A 15248-nucleotide genomic window follows, 5' to 3' on the forward strand; every position below is an offset into this window, starting at 1 on the left:
GGAATATGGAGAACCGTAGAGAAAGAAAAATTAATGCCATAGCCCCGCTGGGCTTTTGGCAAGTTGAAGTTAGAGGAGTTAGAAGGTTACATAGCACGTAGAACAGTTTTCCACGGCAACCTGAAGATACTGGAATCTTCAACCCAGTACCTTAAAGTCGCAGGACCACGGACCAGCATGCGCGGCGTAGTCATCGGAAGACTGATGCAGACCACTTCCAATCAGTCTTCTAGGAAATCTATTGGGTGGCCTATTTCCAATGGTGGGCATGCTACGGCCGAAATAATAATGATGATGATGATTAGTAATACTTAACATTTTATGGTCATATTAAATAGCCATTATTATAGGACGCTGCCTGCGCAAGAGAGGTCATCATGGCGATCTTTGAATAAAGTCTGTGCCTTGCAATAGGCGTCTATCGGCTTGTATGATGATGACGATTATATTAAGAAAACAAACAAAAATTGTTACACATAAATTAACAAATATGTGTAGTGGATCAAATAATGTATAATTATTCTTTTTTTATTTATATATTTTTCTCCTAATTGAATATCGAAATTGTATGAAATGCTACTAAACTAAATGTCTAAATGTTAGCTTGATGTTTTTAAACAATTTTGTTGTTAATAAATACATACAAAGCATACAGTGTGAAGAAGTCACAGACGCACGGACGGCAGATAAGCGAGCTATTTATGATATTTGCATTCGTGTTGTTCGAAGGCGGAGAGCGTGTAATGTGAATTGAGACGTAGCTGATTCCAAACAGATTATTCATTGATTTATATCGCAGGCGAGAAAAAGTCAACGGCGTTTTGCAACAGAGAAAGTGGGTTTATGTAGCAGAAAATTTTATTGATAATTTATATTGTAATTACAAATTTATTGAAGGTATTAATTGCAACAGTTACTTTAGTAATTAAAGCAATTGCTACAGATATCACTCATAAAAGGATATTTGCACAATAATTTGATCTCCTTGTTTACATCATCTAGTCTCTTCCTATTTTAGTTAAAATAAAGAATATTGATTTAAAAACGTAGTTATAATGAATAATTAGTTCTATATTTATATCAAATTTCCTTAATAGGAAAACAAACAGTTTCCTGACAGCTTACACTCAAGAAAACTGTTTGTATTGTGTTACGGCGTGACCAATTCGACCGCAACTGAACTGGCCGTTGGCTCCAAATGCAATTATCCCGTTACATACCAAACTAGAAACGTGATAAACAAACCCGTGCAGCGTACTATAGCTAATAGCACCACGTGTTTCGCTTGTTTTAGGATTAATTCGATAGTTAGAATCAATAGCATTTAAATATCGATGTCAGCAACCGTAATACATAATATAAGTCAGGCAATAAATCTGAAAAATAGGTCGTCAATACTAAAGTTATTCTATCGTGAAGTGTTTTTTCTTTAGCGACACTGTATATTAATGTTATTCCTGATCCGCCCTACGTGATTCTGGTCTTTATGTATAAAAACTATCTGTTTATATGATTTTCTAAAAAGTAAATTTTTTTTTTCAGAAACAGTCTAAAGACATAAGTTAAAACACATTAGGTTATTTATAATCATTAATTTTCGTGACAAATATTTTAAAAGAGAGAAACAGTTCTTTTACAATCGTGGTAACACCAAACCGAAGTATCTATATCAATAAAACTTGCTGTTTATGGAGTAAAATTAGACATTGCGCAAGCGTACGGCTTCCGCAATAACGAGGAGCCTTAAAGAAGCAAAGGATGGTTGCATGAATAATTTTACAAGGATTTTCACTTACATTGCTTAATAAAGTTGTATGATGCTTTTTCTTTATTCAACAACATTTTCCGAAATACTAACTATCTTGACAATCTTGTTTTAATACTATAACTATAAATAATCATTGCCAAATCTCTTGTGGGGTTTTAATAAAAAAAAAGAGGTAAAAAGTGTAATTTTCTTAAACTACATTTCTATTTTGGGGTTTTATCGTTGTTAGCATTTAACTAACCAATAATCTTGTGAAGAAAGACAAGGCGTCAATCTGCAAAATAATCTAGCCGCTTCTGATTTTGGTCCCGATAAAATAGTTTGCGCGGTACCAACATCATACAGACCAAATTTTAATTGCTTTGACAGTAAATTCCCTTTATTTCGAGTTTCCCCACATATTATCAATACAATTCATATTTTCACACCAACTACAGTAAGGATAATCCAACTTTTTCATCAAATACGAAAATTTGTTTACGTATGTATCCATATTTCAACCACAAAAAAGTATTACTAAACGTCTATTATTATCCTTAAAAACGGCTAACAACGGTATACAGAACATAACATACGATGAGGCTCTGGTTGTAATGCCATGTATCAAATCCCCTTTTAATTTTTATAATTATTAAATATTTATTTTTTAAACATTTTATAAATATCAACGGAAAACACGTGTTGTTAAATTCAACATTTCCAATTCCCTTACAAAAACGTTGGAAGTGAAATACGCTTTCCCCTTGCTGTGTGCCGGTGATTCTATTAAAATTTCCACGTGAACTGAGCAACGTCCTAATCGCGCACGCCTCTTTAACCTCCCATCATCTCTGGTCCCCTTACCTTTAGAGAATAATGACTCACAGACTGTTGACCTGAACAAGTACCGACTGAGACGCGAGTCTATTTGTGTGCGTACACACAAAGACTCTTTGTTTGTGTTGTTTCTGTACAACTCTTTTAAATCCATGCTCGCCTGGTACACAACACAGCGCCGATTAAAAAGTTTTATAAAAGTCCGATATGGGAACGCTTTCAAAGTTTATATAATCGGCTTGAACAGCTTCAGCATAAAAAAAGTATAACTCAAAAGCATTTTTATTGTATTTTAACTTTGGGACTCGTTTAACATAAAAAAGCGTATTTTTTCATCCAAATAATGATCGATGAGATTTACTTTTAAACATGATCTAAATGAATAATTGGAGATTTCAAATGAAGTTGTGATTTTTATTATTTTTAAGATTTTAAAACAGTCCTCCAAAAAAGTTATGTTAATATTTCAAATATTTTATTCCAATAATAAATTAATAATTTTATCCCAAAATTTTATTTTTGTTAATTTTGCAGCAAAATATTTGATTCACCACTTAAACGTAAGCTCAACAAAACCTTATGACTGAGAATTTTTTTTCTTCATAATGAATTAAAGTGCATTAATGTAAATGGACAAAGAAACTATAGATCGCAGAAAGTTTAATTTGAATTTAATTATTTTTTTACTTAATGATGCGTTGTGTGGGAGGAAGCAAATTTATTTTTCTTCTAATCGGAACAATAGTCCCACTAAAAAAACACAAAATGACCGAACAAATTACTTGATGGTAAAATTGGCTTTTACTTTCAATTACTTTGTGGCCACCAAAAGCCACAACAAAAAGACTTTTGTTGTTGAGCTTCATCACGTGCAATACTATTCCGACGGTTTAAGCATTATTTCAATGGGTTGGTAACATTTAATTGACCTGTATTATTTTTATCCACCTACAAAGAGAAAAGTTTATACGCATATCACGAGAGAAAAAAGTAAGTTTATGACGTGGAAATGCTTTTACTAATAAATATTAGCGAAATCTATGAATCATAGTCAAATTTTAGCACATGTTGCTCATTTAAATTCAAGGAGGGACACAAACGTCAGGGGTTTAAATTGTAGTATTGATTTTTAAACCCTTCCATAGCAGAACTATCACCCTAGGCCACCGATTCAGATCAGGGTTGCCATCAATATGAAAAAGTTTTTATTTGAATGTTAAAACATTTTAATCAAGCTGTAAGTTATTCCCTGTAAAGTACATTAATACAGACAATTAAAGCGTACATGTAATACAGTATGTAATATAGTTCCTAATTCAAAAAGGAAAAACTCTGTCTTAAATGTCCGATACCATGAATAGTTTGGTAAATTTATAACTCATTCCCCGACAAATTTGTCACCGAATACACATTCACCCATTTAAAGCTTTTACTTTAGATACAATCATTATATATAAAGTGATCACACTGAAACATCTAGCAGTATTAAACTTGCAGCGACAGATAGTAAAACAATAATTTTTATTTATAGCAATCCGAATTTTAAAAAAAGATATTTTCGTACTATATTTATCATTACCGTATTATCTCTGAATATACTCATTTTCTATAGGCTGTCGGGACAGCAAATGAGCTGTGTATTTACCGCTTTTACACCTATAGCCATTCACCCTGTATGTGTTGTGTTGTTGCCACATTAAACAGTGCAAGTGACAACCCTCTCTTTTACTATTGTAGCTCGCTGTGTCCAGTTTTCGGAACCGGTCGGTAGCTCCGGCCGGGTTTACAGAGACTGAGTCACAGTACTGAGAATTTACAATTACCGACCATAATAACAAATATGTTTGTTTAGCCGTTGCCCTGTTATCGGTTTAAATGTACATTAATAACTATACATCTTCATATGACGCGTTTAAAATATTCTTAACACTTAAAAATTTATAAACAACATGCTAAAGAGTTTATAGACATAAAAGTGTCATTATAGCTTTCATACTTGTAAATATGCATTTAATAACGTACGCTTCTGTTATAGGTCATCACTATATTATATTATTATCATAGTAATAGAAAATTACCAGTTATATTTTCAATGATATCATTAACGCAATTCTACACGAGTGAAGTCAATATCTAGGCGAACAAACTTTATACTACCGGATGTTTCTGTTCTTATAACATATTAAACTATCGTTTAATATGTTATAAGAACAGAAAAAGTTTAAAAAAACTCTTCTTTGAATTACTTATTTATTTGTAATACACTAATTTGTTTATGAAAGAATGACACAACTATTTTTCTTTCGAATACACTTTGCTATGCACTTTCGAAAAGTGAAGATATCAATCCAACGAAAATATAAATATTTATTTATATATTTACTACTGCCAGGTTCGGAATCTTGAATCTGTCAAGAAGAAAATAGCAAGAAAATGGATATTAACACTTATAACGTCAATTTATAAAAAAAAATCAATAACCAAAAGTAAGCAAGAACCAAAAGTAATGTCTCCGACCGCATATTTTACAGAAAAACCGAATGATTTTAACCGCTCCAGCATTGAAAATTTGTACACTAGATGGCAAAAGATTGTTGATAACGAAGGTGAATATATTTTTGATTACAGATAAAAACTTGTTAAAAATGTATTCGTGTGAATTTAACTCAAGAAAGCGAGGTTACTTTCCGGTCCCCATAATATATTACTAGAGCAAAACAGAAATAAAAAGTTACCGAGGTAAACAATCGCTTTCTTTATAAATCACAAATATTTTACTAAAATTTCCATGTCTCGTAACCAGCTCAAAGCATGGTCATCCACATAATATGCCATATTATCTAGATTAGATTATGCTTTATGTTGGATGTATAACAGTCGTGTTAATACTTGGAACATTAGAGCTTCAGGGTATTAACCATACATACAACGCGTCTTAGATTGAAATGAGATTCACATCAAAAGGCATCCAGCATGTATAAATAAGGCGCTGAATAAATTTCATTTAGACGGCCGCAAACCAGTCCCACCATTGTGCTGCGAACGCAACGATTTGCATTATAAATTCCTAGTAGAAAAAATGTAATATGAAATTATTTTAATCACTTAGATATGTACTAGTCATTTGTAATTTGTTTTAATGACACAAACATTTTGCCAAATATAACATCTATGTTTTGAAATAAATTGTCTGTTTTAATAAAGTAAATCAAGAACATATCAATTAACAAATCGATGAAATATAATTTTTCTGCCATCGACAAGTAGTTTTCGTTCATTAATATTTACAGACATGAGGCAGCAGAGCAATAAAGGAAACTTTGCCTGAGCCTCTTTACAGTGACTAAGCTCCAGGAAAACCAATGAACTCTAAGGGATCTTTTCGGCCGTAGTTAATTTCACCCGAGCTAAGGGGACCTTGGTTTTGGCTAACTCTATATGTGTTTAGTATTAAATTTCGAGATTGCCCATAAGAGCCAACCCACGGCAATTTATAAAGCACTTAAGAAATCACACATAGAATGAATTACTCAATCACTCTCATCATCTAGTCGCTTTGTAGAGCACTAATGGTATATTGGTATGTAATTGTTAATATATTCTTTCTAAATTTCGCGAAGGCTTGAGGATGAAGGTTCAAGTGATGACGCTGCATATTACTGGCCACGAATGATGACTTTATGTCGGTCATTTGTTTCGGCTTGTTTGTATTCAAATTCCAATGCCAGTGAGGAAGATATTCTTTTATTTTCCTCGTCAACAAAGAAGGAAGGAATACGTGCACGTATAGTTTCTAACCGCCCTCCGCAAAACTCGTAAATAGGTTGCCTGTGTCATCGCGGCCGTGTCAGTGGAGCGAGCATTATAAATGTAAGCTATTACGGCAATTCGCACAGTTTATTCGGCCTATACATAAATGATGATTAAGTTATTTTGTAAGACTGACACGATGACTCACTATCCCGTCAACAAATAAATGTTGGGTAAGTTGCAGTTGCGGTCGGACTGCGGAATTGTTTATCAAACATAATCGAGTGATTCATTACAACTCTGACCACAACTCTCGCGAGTTCCACGATAAATCATTTATGTTCGCGTAATAGTAAATTACGAGAACGACGTCATTTAACAAATATACTTCAGCGAAGAGGGGATTTTAAATTGTACACGATATTCAAATCATGTATTATGTATTTTTGTTAAAAAAATTCTAGCTAAAAGGGTGATGCAAGTAAAAACAAGCATTGCGTTGCATATTTTCGCTTGCATTACATATTTTTGCATGCATAAAACAAATTCATTTCAATTCAGATCCATATAAGCCGAAATACATCCAAGTCAGAATTACAAATAGTTAATTTAATATTAGGACTACATGGTAACATTATTATAACGAAGAAGTACCTCAACTATTGGTAATTACCGCCGAAAGATTAGATTGTCAATGATATAAAAAACTGTGAGCGTAGTTATAATTTAAATAATAAGGAATATTTTAATGGTTTCGCCAAGAAGCACAGACAGACACACTATTCGAAATAATATTAGAAATAATTGCAAGAAAAATATAAGAAGAACTTTATTCTACTTTACACCACACGTGTCTTGTTATCAAACATAAAAAGCTGCCTTGTACGAAATAGGAATCTCATTTTTTCAAATAATCGTTGTTCATTTTATGCACTACTTTATCGTCTAAATAATAATATACTACCGTAGTTTTCTATTTAAAATCTGCAGTAAGGGTTCACAAAATCTAAATTTGTTAGAAATTCAGCGGAGACAATATATACTTGTTTTAATTTGAATATTACGTCCATAATCACGAAACCGTAATGAGACAAGCGGCTCTTGACACCATTAAGAAACAAAAAAATCACTGCCAGCGTAGTTGCTTTACAATCCATTATGTCATATCAATGGACAAAATTAATTATCTTCTATTTCTCAAACACTATACATATTTTTTACATACATAACGGTTAACTATTTCAAATACAAACCGTGAATTTTTCAAGTGATTACTCTAAGTGACCTGTTAAGAGGTAAATAAACTGCAAATCATGCATACCGATCTGTTAACGAGAACAACAAAATGTCCGTCTGTATGTGAGGTAACGTTATGTAGGATCTTTCACTCGATTCGCGGTCATTGCCACCGCTGAACCGACCATATTGCAAAGAGCTGTTGGAGGACGCTTTTAGCATATTCTGCACAGGGGTAGAGCAGTTCATTTTAAATGGTCGACTAAGAATCGTATATAAAGTTTTATGTATAGATGTAATAGGTAAGCGGCTCTTGGGATGTCACGGTATTGATTTGTTTAACGCAAATTTTTATTACGATACGAAAATACACAACGCTTTTTCTTGCGATAAAATATGAATAAAGGCACATCTTTAAATAAAAATAGACCTTTCAAAAACTAGACAGCAAATTAGGGCGCAAAATTTTCTTCGCCCTTCTCTCTACTGCAATAACGAAGACAATACCTAAAAATTGTTATAAAAATCCCCCATATTATTCACAATAATAAACATTCAATTATGTTAAAACCCACGTGAGCTCGATCGCAGGAGGGGTTCGGTTATAACATAAAACAGGAGAGGATTTCGATAAAAAAAGATGTACCCTCTAACAATTTTATTACCACGCGTAAATAAATTTTATACGTAAATATAGAAAGTAATACGGAAATAAAATAAGTGTGCAAAATGTAAAATACAATTTTCTGCCTACTGGGAAAGGTCACCATTATTACCTGGTGTATTATTTATTATACATCTTTACAACATTCATATAAGACGATTGTTTATTGCTTTAAATAATATTCGTATCAACCGATAAAATCGTAAGATAGTCACAACACTAATATACACTGGTTGTTAATAATACTTTTGACTTACAAGCGCTGAACACTAAAATAGAAACAGTGTATATTAAATTTCACATACTTTCATTTTCATAGATATTTACGATCACTATTGAATAGTCAATTATTTTACGATTATATGTGGTAAGTTACCACCAGCTCGGAATGCTGATCTGCAGAGAAGAGCCGGCCGGTAACTAAACAATTGCTCTTTTTAAACAAAATTTATCAATAGTTGCATTATACATTGTAATAACAACCATGTAAATAAGTTAAAAAAGTATAATATGGTTACATTTTTTTATACAATAATTTTAATTTTAGATTTAAAACTATGAAAAAGAAAGTCTAAGATATGCTGTGGAACTTTTACTTATTGTTGTCTTATGTTATATATGCGAACATTGGTACAATGTCGCTAACCCTTAGTACGTGCAAGTACATGTAGTGGGCTGGTTGCGTCACAGAGGTGGACAAAGAACGTACCGCGACCACATTCTTGGGCCAAGGTCGATGCATCGCCGCGCCGTCGTCTTGAGCGCATAAACAGAATTAATCTATAAAACAATTAAAATCGACTTATCTGAATGTAAACAAATGGTAAACATTAATGTTAATGTCAATTTGTGTAAATAAACAATTTAGAAAGTGTTTATTATGAAATTTATTGAATAGGGTACATTATTGAAGTTATTCATTATTGCGCTTATTGAAATTTTAGTAATATTATAATTATAATTTATATATGTCTGGCATGAAATAAAAAAGGTGATACTTCCGTACCGGAGCTTACTAGATTTAAAAGTAAAATATGAGTATAGCACTTTAAGGACAATTTATTTCTGTTCCTGGTTTCATAAAAGTGCACTTACCAAAATGACGAATATTTAAAAATGTTTTCGCCGTAAATGTTGAAATCTGATCTTAAAGTTGCTTTATGTGCCAATTGAATGTACTGACTCAGATAGCGGAAGACAAAGTTGACCTTAAAGGTTATTACGAGGACAATGAATATATAAAGTACAAGATATCGCGCTATAATTATGAATATTTAAAATTCGAACATAATTTAAGTCTTTGCTAAATTAAGAAAAAATATTCACAATTTTACTCAGTGACTTTAAAAATTAAAAAAAGAATCATGTACTCTTTCTCCCGTCGAACATCCAAGTAGTGTGGTTGGTTTATAAAGTTCCCAGACGTATTAGGTTCGGTCACGCAGGTGATTCTGAATTGCGTAAAAAGCTAGGACAGTAACATTTCTCATCTCCGATTCCCTGTAACCCAAAGGTACATTTGTACACGTCTCATTGAAAACAATTAGCAAAGTTTTTGTTAAGGGTTTGCTTGACGTTGATCAATATTTATATAGGGGATTTGGATATAGGTGTAAAAGCTTTAAAGGGGTGAATGTATAGGTCAGCCCAAATCTTTGAAGTTTCTGCACCTATTACCAATCACCTGTATAAAATGATCAACTCTGAAATATGAAATATTTCTATTGGGATGCCACAGGTCAATAATTTTTAGAAGTATTCTGCAAGGACAGATAATAAACAAGAATTGATTTTTAATAATAATCCGAATTTTAAAAACGATTATTAACAAATTATAACGATGAAAATGGTGATGAATGACTTTTACATCTGCTGTGTTTCTCATTAAGAAAGACTGTATAAAGCCGCAAAAATTTACAAACATTGTTTCCCTTCTTAATGAAACGTGTAATTTCATACCTTGTACACAATACATCGCAGCATACTCCACTGTTATTTGATAAAAGGTAACCAGATATATAACTTATAGACTTTCGACGTAGACAACATATTTCTCTGGTCAACATGCCAAACTTACACGCAAACATCTATCCAAGTTGTTTACTCGCAACACATTATTAAATTGTATTTTATTACTCTCATTATAAAATGTTCCATAACTCTTACGAAGTTACCTCTTAAGAAGACCACCACAAACCTTTGCAATTCAAATAATAAAATATAAACTAAATGGCCACTACAAAGAACGCTAATGTAAACAGAGCCTAACTTGGTACGTGCTAGCGGCACCACCGCGGAGAATGTTTACACCGGGAACCACGTTTCAGCACGTTTAACTTAATATTTTTACATTTACTTTTAGACTGTATATACTTTTACTGTAATGTTAACTTATAATAATTGAACTGTACACTTGATTATTACGTCAAGCTGATAAGCCTTTAGAGGATTATGCTAGGAATTTCTCTACATGATCGAATCAAAAATAAGGAACTCCGTGACGAACTAAAGTAAGTGGCATAGGTCAGTAGATTAGCAAATTGAATTGGAAGTAAGCAGGTTAGACAGCGCGCAGTACGGATTACCACCGGGGACTTAAGTTTCTGGAGCAGAGACAACGGACCTGCAAACGCAGCGTAGTACATTTACCCAGGGATGGAAGACGCTAGAGTCAGACCGCTAGTTACCGGTCCTATTGGAAATCTATAGGGGAGATCTACGTCCAGCACTGAACATCCTATGGCTAAAAAGATGATGATAATAACTGATCGTTTGTAATTAATCCAATAAAAGTTATAAGCTTTTATTTGGGGTATAGCTAAAAATATATGAAATTTCGATAATACAAAATTGTTTCATAGTTTTAAATAATAATCCGATAATAGCTACCGATAGGCCTTCTCGGACACCCTTTACTCGTAAATTCGAGTGACAGCGAAAGCCGAGAGACCCTAGCGTACTAGACGCTTTTACCTTTCATCATAGAACATTTGCTTACGCAATCTAAGAGCTTGTCTGCATCTCAGTTCAGCAAGATATTTGTTGAAACTATACGATTCGACGCTTGATCTAGGCTTCTACAGAGATGTTGTAGGATAAGCGCCATCAACTCACTGCCACACTCTGCGTCAAACCCTATAAAAGTTTAATGCCAACGAAGCAAACAACATTTGTCAGCGGCTAAAAGACTTTTAAAGACGAAAAACGACGACAATGGAACTTAGTAATATTATTAAAATGGGTAATATATATAGATATACATATATATCTTGAAATCTCTGGAATCTACAAGCTGAGATTTGAAATTCGATATGAAAATTTCCTTCTGCCTATTAGTGGTGGTCTAAGAACACATTATACAAAATTCGACCCGCAAGGAAAGTTGAGGGTGTGTGTTTTTTTTTTCTTTAAATATGTTTTCAAACTATAGACCTTAAGGGTATAAAGCCAAGAAGTACCAATAATAGATGATCGTGCGGACCACGCAAAGCAGCCCTGCCTGCTACAGATAGTATTTACACGCATGTGTACATTTACATACATAATAGATGTTAGGTTTACCCATTTAAACTTAACATCATAAATTGGTTGGAGTAGGAATCGATAGTTGTGAATTTATAAAATAAAAAAATTTGCAGTGACCTTTATTTCGTTAAAAATATTGCGTTGAGACATTTGCGAGCCATGCTGAGTAGCACCTTAACCGTCAATTAGGAAATCCATATAAGTCGACATAAATGGAATGTTGTAACATGTTTTGTAACAAGTTGAATGTCACTAATTAATTTATTTTTCTTCTACAGTTATCTTCTAGCGTTAAAAGTAAGTAATTATAAATAATCATGAAGTGATTATAGAATCATAATTGGTAATGTCTTATACACCCCTTTGCTTATTATATCGGAAATGAGCACTGTTCATGTTTATTGTATCTATTAATATACAGTACTCGGCGATAAATATTGCACATCGACCTTTGGGAAGAGACAATCGGCTAATTTCGGCTTCGTAGAGCGTTATCTTTGTCCCACACCATCTATGTGATGTTTTGTAATTCGTTGTATTTCGTGCGACAGAGATAACATTCTATAAGCCGAAATTAGCCGATAGTCTCTTTCCAAAGGTTGATGTGTAATATTTATCGCCGGGCACTGTACGTTACTATTATATTAACTTCCGAAGGCTTGTGCACAGCAACTGACGTCATAAGGCTGAAATGATGATGATGATGATATTAACTTTATTATATTTATTTACAAACAACCGAAACTGGTAAAACCAAAGCACTATGATTAACTTATGAACCGTGTAGTCCAATTTAACGGACCTTATCTTAATGCTTACTACTGCAATAACGTGTAATTAAATCATTATCTAATGATGTGTATTGCACTGCTAATGTCAAGTTCAAAGTACATTTAATAACAACAAATAAATTAATTTATTTTCGAAGTCATTACAGAAATACTTTTGTAATCATTTATTTTAATTAATATGATGTCGATGACTCATTAAACTTCTTTATTTATAATCCTATTTTGATATTCAGTGTTTATAAGTTTTTTATTTGCTTGTTATTTTATTGAAAATAAAAATAATTAGCAAGAATTAGTTATCATTTTCAATTTAAGAATACCAATAAATCGCATAACAATTAGAAGTTTAAAATAATTATGAAACCCAAAATGTTTATGTTCCGTTCCCGATTGTTTGAGCTAATTTTAAAATTGACAATGTTAAAAAGCCTTCTAATTTTAGAACATTTAATCCAATTATTTGTAACTAGGTCGTGAGCGATTAGTGGAAGACTTTGTCCACGCTGTGGGGTCACCAGAAGTTAGCAATATTGTCGCGAGCGCCTGTCTCCTTGATACCCTTATCGGACGCCTTGTCAACCTGCGACGGACTTTCTTTGAACGCAGATTTGAGTTGGGAAACACAATAATAATTTAACTTTTAACAATGTCGTGACTATAGTGGCCAACAAAACGGAGCTTTCTGACGTTAATGCTAAACCCTATTTGATAATGAGAGATAACATGGTCGATCTCCGATGCCGAAGTTAAAGCGTTCGCTTATTGTAGGAAGCACTTTGGTTTCGAAATAATTTCGTAAGCAAATAGGTTTCAAAAACGAAAAACTTCCTAGGCGCCAGAGATTTAAAAATAATTCCTTTTTTAAAATTTCTGTTATAAATATATTTAAGTAATTTTTGAGGCATAATTTCTGAACTTCCATATAAACGTCATTTGTATCTCTGACCATGGTTTCTAAATAAGCCCGTGTAATGTACCCAAATATTTATTCTCTATCAGCTTGGTTTCATAATTTAAATACATTTATTACAAATAGAGGCATGCTATAAAAGTAATAAGTGCTATGACTGATTTAGGAGATTTTTTTTTTTACAACTTGAATTCGCAATGACAAACTTTACTTTTTAGAGAAGAAAAATTTAACGTGTCCAATTTTAAGTAGGTAAATATATTTTTGTATTATGCACATGAGGAAACAGTTTTGCACGCTAATACGGCATCAAAGTTACAATTGCATTAAAGTAGAAATAGGATTAACAATTGTACATGAAAAAAACATTTCATAACAGCCGTGGCAAATGCAAAGCTTGTATAACACTAGCGTTTTGCTAACAGACTGCGTACCCATAATACATGTCAAGGCGACGTATACAACCAAGTTTTGAATACTAAAACATATGGCGTCGAACAAAATCACCTCTTGGGCGATGTAAAATGACGCACGACAGGAATATTTCTCACCGCAAGTTTCGAATGACTAAGTGTTGTTTATTCCACGTTTCTTTACGTAAATTCGACTACAAAAAAGTTTTGTAGACAACTAAACTTAAATATTCATACTAATTCACATATTTATTTTTAATTCTTGCTGTCTTGAATATATAGCCCTTTGTTAACAAAAATCTTTAAAACTTTAATGGCAATACTTCAACCAATTAATGCCTGTTATAAAAAGAAACTTACAGAAGCTCATTTTGTGCACATGCAGGTGTAGTTAGTTGTTCATTTGTCTCACACATACCGGTTAAGGCTTTTCAATAGTTGTTTCTATAATTAGTTATCATTTCAACTTTAAGAAAATGTGTATCAAAATATGTAATCTCTGCCATTAATACAAGTGAAAATAAAAAACTAAATATGCTAGATTAATTTTTATCACTGGTTAATTATTACATCATGAAGACATTACACTTTACAATCCACTAGAGACCATATACAATTGACTCCATACCTTGAAAGTTGAGTCCCCAAAGATAAACAATAGACTGATTAGTATGCAATGTATAGTTTAAACTATTGTAATTATTATATTTAATGCTATTAAAAATATTACAAATTAGTATATTCACTGTTTTATGTTGTTTAAAGTTTTAAATCATCTTTTTGTTCATTGGAGAGTTTAAACATCAAGTAAGACTACAACATCACTGGTAAAGACTAAACCACTTAACCGCTTTGATTAAATGTATAAAAGAAGCTATGGAATAATTCTTGCAATTTATTAACAAACTTTCACTAATTAAAGTAGTTTTTTTAATAAAATTCTTATAACCTACCTATAAACAGAAAACAGTTGGATTTAAATGTGGTAGGTTAATAAGACATGTAGGAAGAAAAGAATAACTGGTAATGCTTTTCTAATGACATAAAATCCTATAGATATTAGAGAATCTAAATCTTTTTATGCATAATACAGTGTCATTTGGTATATGTATGAAAGCTTTAAAGGAATGAATGTAAATCCAATGAAGAATGGATGGCTAGAATGGTCAGAAATTGTTTTTGAACAACAACTACTTATCAAAAAGCAGACATTCATAACATCAATTTCTATTTTTATCTTTTTATTTGACATAAAATGTGTGTTAAAAGTCATTATTCAAAAATCTTATAGTATTTATTGTTTAACCTGGTGATTTTTCTAAGGAATTTTCGTGGCAACTATAAATAGTCTAATTATGCTTTAATTTTAAGTTAA

At 32.3% G+C, this 15248-nt stretch overlaps 1 protein-coding gene across 1 annotated transcript in view; it reads right to left on the minus strand.

Annotated features, from left to right (window-relative positions):
• Window positions 1–15248, minus strand: part of Fim (plastin-2 Fim) — a 55504-nt gene that overhangs the window by 39211 nt on the left and 1045 nt on the right. The window lies entirely within an intron of this gene.

This window comes from Battus philenor, unplaced genomic scaffold (assembly GCF_028537555.1).
Source record: "Battus philenor isolate CCGP_79_NKW_IND1 unplaced genomic scaffold, ilBatPhil1.0.hap1 SCAF_26, whole genome shotgun sequence".
NCBI classification, from domain to species: Eukaryota; Metazoa; Arthropoda; class Insecta; order Lepidoptera; family Papilionidae; genus Battus; species Battus philenor.